Below are 12,983 nucleotides of genomic sequence, written 5' to 3'. Positions count from 1 at the left end.
CAGCCCACACGGTGGCGGGGCTCCAGCACTGACCTGGCCTCTGAATCCTGGCCAGAGACCTGGCCTCTGCCCATTGTGTTGCTCCCCATGCAAATGGCCTCCGCACATGCGTGGAGGCCCGGTGAGCACCATGGCAGTGCTGCCTCAACTGTGTGCGGGCTGCTAGTGAGAGCGCCACTGCTCCGGGCAGCTTCCAGGTAACCGGTGTCAGTTACCTGGAAGCTGCCTGGTGCAGTGATGCTCCTGTCAGCGGCCCATGCACGGCTGCAATGGCACAGCTCCAGGACTCACCTGGCCTCCCTGCATGTGCGGAGGCCATTTGTATGGTCAGCAACACCATGCGCAGAGGCCGGATGAGTGCTGGAGCCCCACCACCATGTGGGCTGCTGGCAGGAGTGTCACTGCTCAGCTTCAATACTGCCGGTAAGGGGCCAAACCACTTCTGCACACACCTACTATTAATACACTGTCATATAGAGACATGGTAATATGTGGATGCTTTAAATTGCCTTCTATTGTGTGAGACAGCTGGCAAGCTGAGGACCATGTACTCTTGCTGAGTTACATTGACACACCTCCAGTGATAACCACATAAGTGAAGTCATGGATGGATATGGATCCAGTGTTGCCCAAAATTTGGGAATCTTTGCTCCCCAAATGGCCTGAAAGTAGCCGATAAAAAACTTTACACCATATTAGAAATGTCAGTATGAGCTGAGGACAGGTGCATACTCTGTACAGGATGGGTGTATACTCTGGGGTGCTTGTGTCGTGATTCCATTTCAGGGCAAATAGCTCCTGTTAAATGAATTGGATCCCATCCTGGAATTACTAAGATGAAAGGTTTGGCCAGGAGTTATTTCTGGTGGCCTGTGATAGACCTGGACATTGAGAAGGTGCTGCAAACCTGCACTGTGTGTCAGAAAAGCAGGAAGGCCCTGTCTGTGGCCCTTCTCCATTCATGTGAGTGGCCTGATAAACCATGGAGAAGGTTACATGCTGATTTTGCAGGTCCCTTCCTGGGAAAGATGCCTCTGATAATTTTGGATGCACATTTGAAATGGGTGAACATTTATCCCATAACTACCTCTACCAGTGAAGTGACCATTGAAAAACGGAGGATGTATTTTAGTGTTGATGGGCTGCCTGAAGTATTTGTGAAAGACAATGGGAGCCCATTTGCAAGTTAGCTGTTTAAACAGTTCATGGAAAGTAATGGCATCACACATGTTGCACCTGCACTTTACCACCCAGTGCAGTCTTTTTAAGAAAGGTATTGTTAGGATAGCAAGGGAAAATATTGGGGTGCATTTTGCTCTTTATTTGTTTAATTACAGAATTACTCCTCAGTCAGCCATAGGATTGTCTCCGGTTGAAATGTTAATGGGCAGAAAGGTAAGATCATGGTTAGATTTATTGAACCCGTATTTGGTGGGGTGTATATGGCAAAAACAGCAAAGCCAGTCATGCAGAATCTTGAGGTTTTGAGTTAGGTGATACTGTGTATGCCCAGAAGTTTGGTTCAGGTCTGCTCTGGCTACCAGCCATGGTCAAGCGGGTTACAGACCCAGTGTCGTACTTGGTCAGCTTGACAGATGGCCACGTGGTGCATAGATATGTAGATCATTTGTGACAGTGCATTACCTTGCCTTCCAGCGTTCAACAACCCCAACCTGGGGAGCTGTCCAAAAGTGGTAGTCAACAAATCATCCTGGAATCATCCATGATTTGATTCTGGATGAAGGGGCCAATCCTGTATGTATTACAGAGACTTGGTTGGGGGAGGCTGGTGGCCTAGTCTGGTCCCGACTTCTTCCCCCAGGGTACTCTGTTGAGGAGCAGAGGAGGGGAAGTGGGCGGGGATGTGGAGTGGCTGTGGTCTACCAGAACAATATCTCCCTTGCCTGGATCCCTATCGAAGTGTCTGACCATATTGAATGTTTGTACCTAAGTTTGGAGACCAGGGATAGACTGAGGCTTCTGTTGGTGTCCTAATCACTCCGCTGCCCGACGGAGTCCCTAACTGAGCTGATGGACTTGGTCTTGGGCTTGGTGTTGGAGTCACCCAGGCTTGTGGTGCTGGGGGACTTGGGACCAATTTGCCCCCCAAATTGGTCACTTTGGGACCAATTTGTCTGGGGCAGCTCAGGAGTTCATAGCGGCCATGATGACTATGGGCCTATCCCAGGTGGTCTTGGGACTGACGCATATTGCTGGTCACACGCTTGATCTGGTCTTTCACTCTGAACAGGGTGGTGTTCTGTGGGTGGGGACTCCTGTGATTTCCCCTTTGTCATGGATGGACCACAATCTAGTTTTAAATATTTTTAATACTGGGTTTTAAATGTTTCTAATCTTTTAAATGATTTTCATTGTAAACTGCCCAGAGATGCAAGTTTTGGGTGTCATAGAAATATTTTAAATACATAATAAATAAATAAACAAGAACCCATGGTGGGTGGAGGTAGTATAGTTGGAAACTTGATTGTACCTGAAGGGGGTATACAGGACACCTCCACAGGATCTGAACTTTCCATCATCCTATGAGAGGGTGGTGGCCCAATGCCAGAAATGACTACTGACTCTATCCCCTCGGGAAATCAGATGTCAACTACAGAACTGACTGTTAGACAATCTGAGCATGAGTGACAGGCTCCAGTTAATTTGAGGCTCCAGTTTATTTACTATTGATTACTGATATTGATTACTGATATGTGTAAACTCTTATGGTGGGGTATGCAATAATGTGAATGATCTCTAGGGGCATTGTTTTAATAGATTTTGCTTGTTATCTGATGCATAGGATATGCATCAAAGGCAGCAACCTTTTTCAATTCCTGAAAATCAATATAAAAGGGGAGGGTACCGCTCAACCCATCATCAGTTATACCAGCTGGGGTGTGGGAACGTCATTTCCATGCACTGTACACGCAGGAAGGCCCCTCTGTGTATAGATTAGAACTAGACGTTGAACTCTTGCCATGCTGGGATTTTGTCACCTGCTCAGAAACCGAGGGGCTGGTGAAGCAATTTAAGCCTGGCAAGGCTCCAGGGAGTGATTTTATAACAACTGAGGCAATACATTAATTTGAGGTGATGGGCTCCCATATTAGCCTCTCTTTTTACTTATATAGACTGCACTGCAAAAGTACCTAAAGACTGGGGCATCACCATTATAGTACCTATATACAAAAAAGGGGGGGGGGAAATGAGCCAGATAATTATCGCTCGCAGAAGCGTATCTAGGGAAAATAGCACCTAGGGCAAGCACTGAAATTGTGCCCCCTGTCCAAACATCTGACACCCATCTTTCAGATAACTTTACCGTAATATCAGCTCAAAAATACAAGTCAAGCTCATTAATCTTTTAATATTTCAAAAACTATTTAGCAGTGGGTGTAGCCAGACAAAAAAAATGCTGGAAAACTACTAATTTCAGTATGCTGGCGCTCATGAAATATCCAAATACCATGTGGAGGTGTACTTGGAAAACTAAACAGAAGTGCCTGTCTAATTCTTTACTATACATTGTAGCATCACTATTACACGAGTTTTAAAAATAAATGGAGAATTTTACTTTTCCCAGATACTCTGAAAATAAGTAAAGGATATGCAGAGTAAATTGTGTCACGGCTTGGAATGTATTCTAGTATTTCAGAAAGACCGTTAAAATGAGAGAAAGAGAGCAAGAAACTCCCAGTGGGCCTTAATACTAAGGATTTCATACTGATTTAAAGACAAATGCACCATTAAAAGTCATATTATTAAGGCATCACATTTAACTCACTTATCACAAGAAGCAAAGTAAGAGCAAATGAATACAATCCTAGCTCATAAGCTTCAGCTCATTATTGACAAGCCCCAATTCTCTGCACATAGTGCCAAACTGAATATATGTACCGTGACTTATATTATATTAATTTTTTTAAAAAAAACCTGTAGCCCCTTCCGTGGCTTCCTAAAGGCTGATTTTCGGTGCAGTGGCCATTTTGGAAGCTTCCACGCATGCTCAAATGGCCTCTGCCAAGCCCTGGCATGGCCTAGGGCCTCGCAGGGACCATTTGAGCATGTGCAGTGGCCATTTTGTTTTCAGCAGCCATTTAAAAAAATATTATTTTTAAAAATGGCTGCCGCACATGCTCAATGCGTGGAAGCCTCCCAAATGGCTTCTGTGCCGAAAATCAGGTTAATTTTTTTTATTTAAAAAAATTGCAAACTGGGGAGGGGGTGGGAAGCAGCATGGCACTGGCGCCCCCTCAAGTGGCATCCAGGGCATGTGCCCTGGCTGCCCCACCCTAGATATGCCACTGTCAGCAAATTGTATGCTAAATACTTAAATGGGAAGCTTTTAGACTTGCTCAAATCCAACAACATTCTGGTACCTGAGCTGGCTGGGTATCATGAGGGGCATTCCCCTATTGACAAGGCTCATATCCTACAGCATCTAGTTGAGAAATATACCATGGCCCAAGGACTGCTCTGTATATGGCTTTTATTGACCTCAGAGCAGCCTTTGACCTCATCTCAAGGGAAAGACTCTGGTTAAAACCTAGGGACTCCACCACAGACATGCACCTATTGTTACTTATATATAAACTTCATGAAGACTCCCACCTGAGGATGCGTTGCAGTGGTAGAGGACATCTTCTGGCTGAAATCCTGACTCAAATCGGTGTAAGACAAGGTTGTATTCTGGCCCCGATTCTGTTTGATTTCTATATTAATTTCCCTGGTACCCCACCTAAATAATCCAGCTTTCCATCCACCCAAATTGACTAATAAACACACTGGTTCTGCTATACGCAGATGATATGGTCCTGCTAGCACAGACCCCAATTGGGTTGAAGCAGGCGCTTGCTATATTAAGTGCTTATTGTGCAGAAGAGGCACTAGAAGTCAACTATTTGAAAACAAAGGTGATGGTCTTTGCCAAATGACCCAAGTCTCACTTATGGTCTATGAATGGCCACATAATCGAACAAGTGAGAATTTTTAAATATCTTGGAGTTGTTTTTCACTCTGCAGGAGACTGAAGAGCCCATCTCAGTTACGTAATCCAAAACGCTCAGCAATCGGCTAATGGTATCAGGTCCTTTTACTTTACCGGGGAGCCCTTTTCATTCCAGCTGCCATAAAACCTTTTACAATCAAAGTTTATCTGCAGCTTTTATATAGTGCCCGACTAGGCCCTCTTGAGAATTTTCCCCCCCTGGAAGTAGTACAAACTAAAATTTTAAGAACAATATTCCAAAATACCATGTTGTGTCCACTGGGCCACTTCAGTGGTCCTCTCCAAGGTTACAAGGAAATCCTCCACATCATCCTTTGGGGTTAATTTTGTGAGGTGAAATAGTGGTGCCAGCAGCCTGCAAACAGCCCCATCCCCTCTAGTCATGACAGGCACTGGGTGGTGAGCTGCCAAGCCACTACACAGTCCCTTAATTCAATCTGCCTGAGCATGGTACCGTTGCTGCACCACCTTGTAATCAGAGCTTGATGTTCCACGAGCCACTGCCCAGATTGTGTCAAGTCCATCGACATTGTGCCTTCCTATCCCACCGGTTTTTAAGCTTACAACAGTCACCAACCCGTCTTCCCTCAGGTGCTCATCTGTGTTCCAAAGTCCAAGGTTTCGGCACCATTTGTGATCCTCCTGTATAGCCTGGGGTCTTCTACAGGGCACTTTGGCCCAAAGGATACGGTTGGCCTCAGGGCTTTGGCTGGGGAGGGGAGGTTCCGCCCCCTTCTATGGCCTTCAGCTAGCTAAATCCCCAGGCTCGTTCAGTCTATGCCCTCCTATGTCTGTGGCCACACGATTGGCACACTTCATGTTTAAATAGTCCCTCATGCTCTTGGCATGAAACTCATGCTCTTGGCATGAAACTTGGGATTAGCCTGAAATCCCACCCCGAAATCTTGCATGACTTTGCACCATTTTTCCGAGACTCTCATGGTCCCTGTCATCCCAGCTGTTTGGGCCACTGGAGCCATCACACACCTGGGTGGGGTGCTGCCATCACCAAAAGGGGCCAACATCCGGGACCCGCACATTTTTGGGCAGGCTCATCCAGCCCTGGGTGTAAGTGCCCCTGGCTTTGGCATGCCCCCTCCCATTGTGCCCCGACAGGGATTTACTCTCAAGTCATTGCATTTAGATTCCGCCTTAAAGGTATGAAGTCCTTTCAAAGTCTGAAACTGGCAGCTATAACTTATTTGGAAATAACGTTCTATTGAAATTGGTGGGATTTCTAGGTAAATGTATTCAGGATTGGAATGAAAGGCTTCTTAAACAGTTAGTAAAATTATGCAAACAAAATCTACATCTACTGAGATAGATTTAAAATGCATTAACTGTGGCACTGTTAACTCAAATACCTGAAAAAACAGGGAAATGCACTGAGGATTCTCAATATTTAGGGGGTTGGAAACAATAAGATACTGTATGATGGGCAAGCTAAACCTCCCTCTTCCTAACAACCAACCATAGTTCCAGTGAACAAAAAAACAGAATCAAGTTAGAAAATGTATTTACTGAAAAACATCTATTTTCCTGCAAAATAATGTAAGAATAATGAGTGCATATTCCCTTTTGATGTGTGTGGCACATGCTCCTTTAAGGAGAAACTCTGTATTTCAGAGATAGTGTGCATATCGTGAAATGAAACGGTTGTTATGGCAACAACTCTCGAAAGCAACTACTTAACTGAGAAATATGTTCCATACAGCCATAGAAAAATGAAAACATGAAAACAGAGACAGGGAGAATGGCCAAACAGAAGCAGTATGAGATGGTGAGAGCATTTCTGATTTACAGGCACACAGAAATGCAGAAGAAAGCAATTTATTTTCCTTCTATTTGAAGCCAAAGTTTAAAGCTGCATCTGTTCTTGGGTAGTTTAATAAGTTTTTTTTTTAAATTTAATGTTTCTCCTTCAGTAATTAAAAAGTGCCATATCATATTAGACCACCTTTATTGTTACAGCATCTCTACTGGGGGAAAGGGAAGGGAATAACCTTGTGACAGGCCAAAGTAGTTCTGAGCGGACATTGCTCTGTACCCGCCTATTAGTTTGCATTCTGAATTGTTGCTAAATTTTTGTCTGTTGTAAACCATTCGGAGCACAATTTGGAAAATATGGTATATAAATGAAGCGACTGATTGATGTAAGCATCTTGTGTTTGCCTATGATGCAAAGAACTCTCCATGCTTGATAGAGATGAGAGATCGAGACAGAATGGGCAGTGGCCTCTATCCAAGCCGTTGCATTGATTAACAATACTTGGAAGGTAGATAAGGATCGTCCTCTTGTTTTTGCAGTGTTTTGCGTCTCTAGGGTAACTTCCTGAATTCCTTGAAGATGGAGGGTTTTTTGGTTTTTTAAAATTACTAATAGCAAATAGTGGACAACATCCATACTGAGTTAGTCATGACTAATCCCATTGGCATTAATGGGACATAAATTAGACACGTCTAACTTGTCTCATTGATTTCATGAATAACTAGTCCAGACGTTGTCTTGTGACTTCAAATGGATTATCTCTGACTAGACCCTTTTATTTGAAAATGGCACTTCACTCTTTAAGCAATGCTTTTATTTCTGTGATTTCTTCAGTTGTATCTAGTAGAGCCAGAAGCGCATTTAGCCATGGACCTCGGGGACCCAGTCTGTGGCCTCTTGCCTCCTGGGGAGCCTGGGGGGGGGGCCTCCCAGAGCCCTGCTGCTGTGCAACTACCCAGTGCCAATATTTGCTATTCTCACCCCGGGGTGTGTGTGTGTGTGTATGTGTGTGAGAGGCAAGTGGAGCAGGCCTCCCACCATGGCAGTGGCCTGTCCGGCGTGTGTGCCTACATAGTGTTAATATGGAATGTGGCATGCTGGTGATGGATGGCAAATATCTCGCAGGGCAGCTGTGCAGCAGTGCAACAGCAGTGGGCACAGGGCACCGGAGACTTGCCCTTCCAGGTGAGAGTCAACCGTCAGTGGGATGCCGGGCCTGCAGGAGCCACCGCCACTTCGGATGCCCTCGGGGGGCAAAGGACACGCGCCCTTCCTTGGCCGTCGGAGCGGAGGCCTGGCCCCAACTTTGCCACCCAGCAGGGCTTCCCCTTTGGTGTGTCCAGCTGCCAGGTCATCCCACACAGCGCCTTGCCGGGCTTCTACGGCCCCTCAACAGACTTCCAGGCCTCTGCCCCCCGATCATTTGGAGCCCCTTTCCCCAGAAACAGGAGCAGCGATGGGACAAAAAATTAAGGTTGTCCTTGCGGCAGGGGCACCCCTTCTGAAGCCCTTCAGGTTCGGACTGCTTTTGGACCTAGGTGTGCTCCTGAGTGGAACTGTTGGTTATCCATGTTTGCACTAAATTGCTATTAGACTATTATGCTATTTATTCTGCTGATTCAGTGGAGAACATTATCCTACTGCCATCCTAGCTGGAGGCAGGCCAATTCTTTGAAAGGAATACGCTTGAGAACTGTGGCTTCACAGGCACTTGAAGTCCTCCCAAACATATTTTCTCCCCCTTCCCCCACCAAAATTAAGTGAATAGTTGCTCCTCATGCTTTCTGTCTGTCTACAACCATGTTGACTTAAAGAAAGAGTGGGCAGACTTGGCCCTCTAGCTGTTGCTGAACTACAGCTTCCATCATTCCCAGGCACAACTTATTGTTGAATCAATAAGGTCAACTTATTGTTGAACTTATTGTGGCTGGGAATGATGGGAGTTGTAGTTCAACAAGAGCTGGAGGGCCAAGTTTGCCCACCCCTGGCTTAATGTATATGTGAGCAGCTAAATGTGCCTACTACTTGCATCTGGGGCAAAATATTCAGCCCCTGCTTTAATGTATGGTGATGGTTCATATGGCCCTGCTACCTTTCTATTCATCAGAGGTGCTTAGTTTTTGCTTTGTGGGTGAGAATAAGCACTGTCAAGTGACGCATGCATCTTTTTTCTGTCTTGTTTATGCTAATGAAGGCACAGACAGTTTTAATTTTGACTTGGGTAAGCTCACAATAAGAACATTTGAGAAGCCCTGCTGTAAGGAAACAATCCGTTACAGTGATTATATTTTCCAGGTTGGTGACTAGAGAGCAATAGAATGAAAATGCATTCTACCAATACATTTCCCCCCGTTTCATCATCACTGCCCTAGTTTTATTCTGGAGCCTAAAAGCAGAGAGGTTCTCATGGCCTCCTTTAAATCTCTCCTTAATACTTACTACTACTTTAAGTGCTTTCTTGGACTGTCGTAATGTCACTTTTTCTGGGGCATCAACTACCAATTAACCCCTAATCTTGCCACTCCCCCCCCAAATACCTTCCTTTCTGTTCATCTTTGTCATGTCTTGCTTTCTTCTGTCTCAGTCCTTAGTGCACATACTTGATCAAAAAAATTCCTTTGAAATAAGTGGGGCAGACTGCCGAGCCCCCACGATGGCTTCAGGAACCAAGGTGTGTATGTGTGAGCTTGCTTTGCTGCCTTTTGGCCCTGAAACCATCATAAAATATTATATTGTGCTCAAGGGATGAACACAGCAAGATGCATTCATTCCTTAACTCAAGGCACGCAACCCTGCCCCGCCCCCTGCCCCGGCATGAGGGGCAAAGGAGGGAAGAGAACTTGCTCCTTTCTTGCCTTTGGCCTTCAGGAGGGGAGGATTGAGTTATCTTGCTTTTCTTCAGTTTAACTCTCAAAAAGACCTTCTGAGTGTTGGTGCCAGCATGTTGCTCTCTGTTCTCAGTGCTTGATAGCAGTATGGGGCTGTAGCTCACTGGTAGAGTGTATGATGTGCATGCAGGAAAGCCAGGTTCAGTCCCTGGCATCTCTGGGTTGGGCCAGGAAGAGATCCTTGTCTGAAACTGTGGCAAATCACTGCCAGTCAGTGTAAACAATAGGGGTGTGAGAACTGGCTCAAAATCGAACCAGTTTGCACTCAAACCGGTTTGGTTTGAGGGCTTGACCCAGTTTGGTTCGAGGACTTGAGCTTGGACCAAACTGGGTCCAGTTCGATCCAAGGTCAGATCAAAGCTCTCGGGGTGGTTCAGGGTTGGTCTGAGGGTGGCGAATGATGTAAAGATTCATTTTTTTTTTTAAAAAAAAGACTTACCACTGCCAAGGACTGCTGCTGCATGAGGGATCCTTGGGCTGTTCCCCCTCCCCCTGCCAGCCTCCCCACGCATCTCCCTGGGCATGCAAATGGCCCGCGCACATGTTCGGTGGCCCATAATGGCTGTTGCGTGTGCGCAGAGGGCCAAAATGGCCCCCAAATGGGCTGAATCAGCCTGGGGAGACTTGAGGAGGCTGGCTGGGGGAGGGGGAACAGCCGGAGACCCACCTTGAGGACACCGCAGCCCTCGGCAGTGGTAAGTCAATATTTTTTCAAATGAATTTTTATGCCACTTGCCACCCTCGAACCAGTTCCAAACCTGTTCTCATTTGAGTCGAGCCCAGCCCCCCATTCCAGAGGGCAAAACTGAACATGCTGGTTCACATCTGGTTCAGATTCAAACCCAACTAGACAAACTGGTTTTGTGCACATCCCTAGTAGACAATGCTGACTTAGATGGCCCAATGGGTTGATTTGGTCTGTGGCAGCTTTATACTGTACATTAATTTAAGGATAGTGCAGAAGCGCAGGTCTTCATCCCCTCCAGTTTTAGGGTATTTTTTAAAAAAATATTGAGGGTCTTTTTAAGACCTCCTTAAGATTTTCCTGCATATTCAGAGGCCCTCCTGTTAGCAATAGCAATAGCAATAGCAATAGCACTTACATTTATATACCGCTCTATAGCTGGAAGCTCTTTAAGCGGTTTACAATGATTTAGCATATTGCCCCCCAACATTCTGGGTACTCATTTTACCGACCTCGGAAGGATGGAAGGCTGAGTCAACCTTGAGCCCCTGGTCAGGATCGAACTTGCAACCTTCTAGTTACAGGGCAGCAGTTTTTACCACTGCGCCACCAGGGGCTCTCTCTCTCTGTTAGAGAGATTTGGAGGGAAAATCATTTATCTATCCCACCCATAATGGTAGTGCACAAGTAAGGAGAACACTGCTAATTAATATTGTCTGGAGACATGAAGTTAAAGTTCTAAGTAAAGTAGTTTACTTAGGAAATACATTAGAGAGACAGGAAAGGCCCACATGTCTACATCCTGGGCCCATTTTGCTACATCAGGAAGGGGAAGGAGAGGGAGAGGAAGTCTGTCTCTCAGGTGAGGGAACGAAACATGAGACTATCAGTCTAATAAAAGCGAAGCAGAGTAGAGCTAGTATAGTCACAGAGGGAATTCCCTTGCTCACTAGCTCTACCCATATTGCCCCTAGTGGTCAATATGGTTGCTGGTGCTAAGAGTCAATGCCATCAATGCCATCAGGAGCTGCATCTCCGACACCTCCAGGATACAGAATCCCACTGCATCCTTCTTCCTGGGCCCATTTTGGCATCCAGTGTATCTGCCTGCAGGACATCCACTTTTTGATAAGAAGAGTGATCCAGCTGTACACTAATGGTTGTACACCAATACTGAGGTATAAAAACCTAGAAAACATGACCACCTGCACTAGGTGTTTTCCAAAGGTGACTACTATTGTGAGCATGTACCTGACCTTTAGAATCTGCATTGGAGAGCACAGCCTCATGGCATAATGTCCACATTGATTTTTTCAGCAATTGGTATGAGTGCAGTATCAGCATTGGGCTATCCCAAGCCAGACTGTATTTGATTACAGAGTTACAGATGGAAGCTGTAGGGGCAGGTGCCGATTTCTCATTTAACAATTATGTACACATCCAAAATAATGCTGGATGCAATCCAAAGATATTTAAGGCTATGCTCGAGTCCACCAAAATCAATAAGAAAGAAGCGCTTGCATCCAACTAATTTTAATGGGACTTGAATTCACTTAACTTTCTTTCTGTATTGCTCCCATTCTGTCAATACATTTTTTAAAAAATAAGAGAAATATTAAGGGAGAGTATGGAAGGAACAGAAGTGTGCACCACAAAGGGACTGTGGCACTTTGTTGAATAATAATCTCCAAAAGCCATACCAAGTGAGATTGTCCTTTCTCCATGTTGTATATAGGACCTAAAGTTACCTGGGCCATTTTTTAAGAGATATACAGCACAATTTTATGTCTGTTTATGTGGAAGTAAGTCACACTGCCTGTCATGGTGTAGTGGTGAGCCAGCGTTGTGTAGTGGTTAGAGTGTTGGACTAGGACCAGGGAGACTCGAGTCCAAATCCCCATTCAGCCATGATATTAGCTGGGTGACTCTGGGCCAATCACTTCTCTCTCAGCCTAACCTACTTCACAGGGTTGTTGTGAGGAGAAACTCAAGTATGTAGTACACCGCTCTGGGCTCCTTGGAGGAACAGCGGGATATAAATGTAAATAATAATAATAATATAATAATAATAATAATAATTCAGAGCAAGCAAGTGCTGGTGGAGCAAGAAAGCAGCCTTACAGAACTTCCAAAATAACTGCACTGATGTGCTGGGAAAGTGGCAGTTTTTGGCACTCTCCCCTTCCCCAGGAAACCCTCTGTGCCACCAGAAAATATGTTCCTGAGGGTTAAGCAGCCCTTGGGTACCTATGTTCAGATGGCACAGATGGCTTCCGGGGGAAGGGGTGGACTGCCACTTCCCTGGTGTACCACTGCAGTTATTTGTGAAATTCTGTTAGGCTGCTCTCTCGCTGCACTAGGACTTCCTTGCTCTGAATGTCAGCCACTGGGGCTATTCACATGTTCAGGCAAAACCGGGCTAAGGAAGCCCGGCCCGGTTTTGCCAGTGCATGTGAACCATCAGCAGCCGCGCAGCTCCCAGTGTCAAATCCACTTAGCCCGGGTTTTGGGTGTGAGGGTGCCCTAAAATTGGACTTAGTACTCATGTGTTGTGCCACACAACTCCGCATGGCACCTACACATGACTAGCCTCCCAGCCAGTGCCAGAAGGATACCTATAATGCACTGCCC

The sequence above is a fragment of the Hemicordylus capensis genome, chromosome 4 (genome assembly GCF_027244095.1).
Source record: "Hemicordylus capensis ecotype Gifberg chromosome 4, rHemCap1.1.pri, whole genome shotgun sequence".
Classification (NCBI taxonomy): Eukaryota; Metazoa; Chordata; class Lepidosauria; order Squamata; family Cordylidae; genus Hemicordylus; species Hemicordylus capensis.
This window is presented reverse-complemented; position numbering follows the sequence as displayed.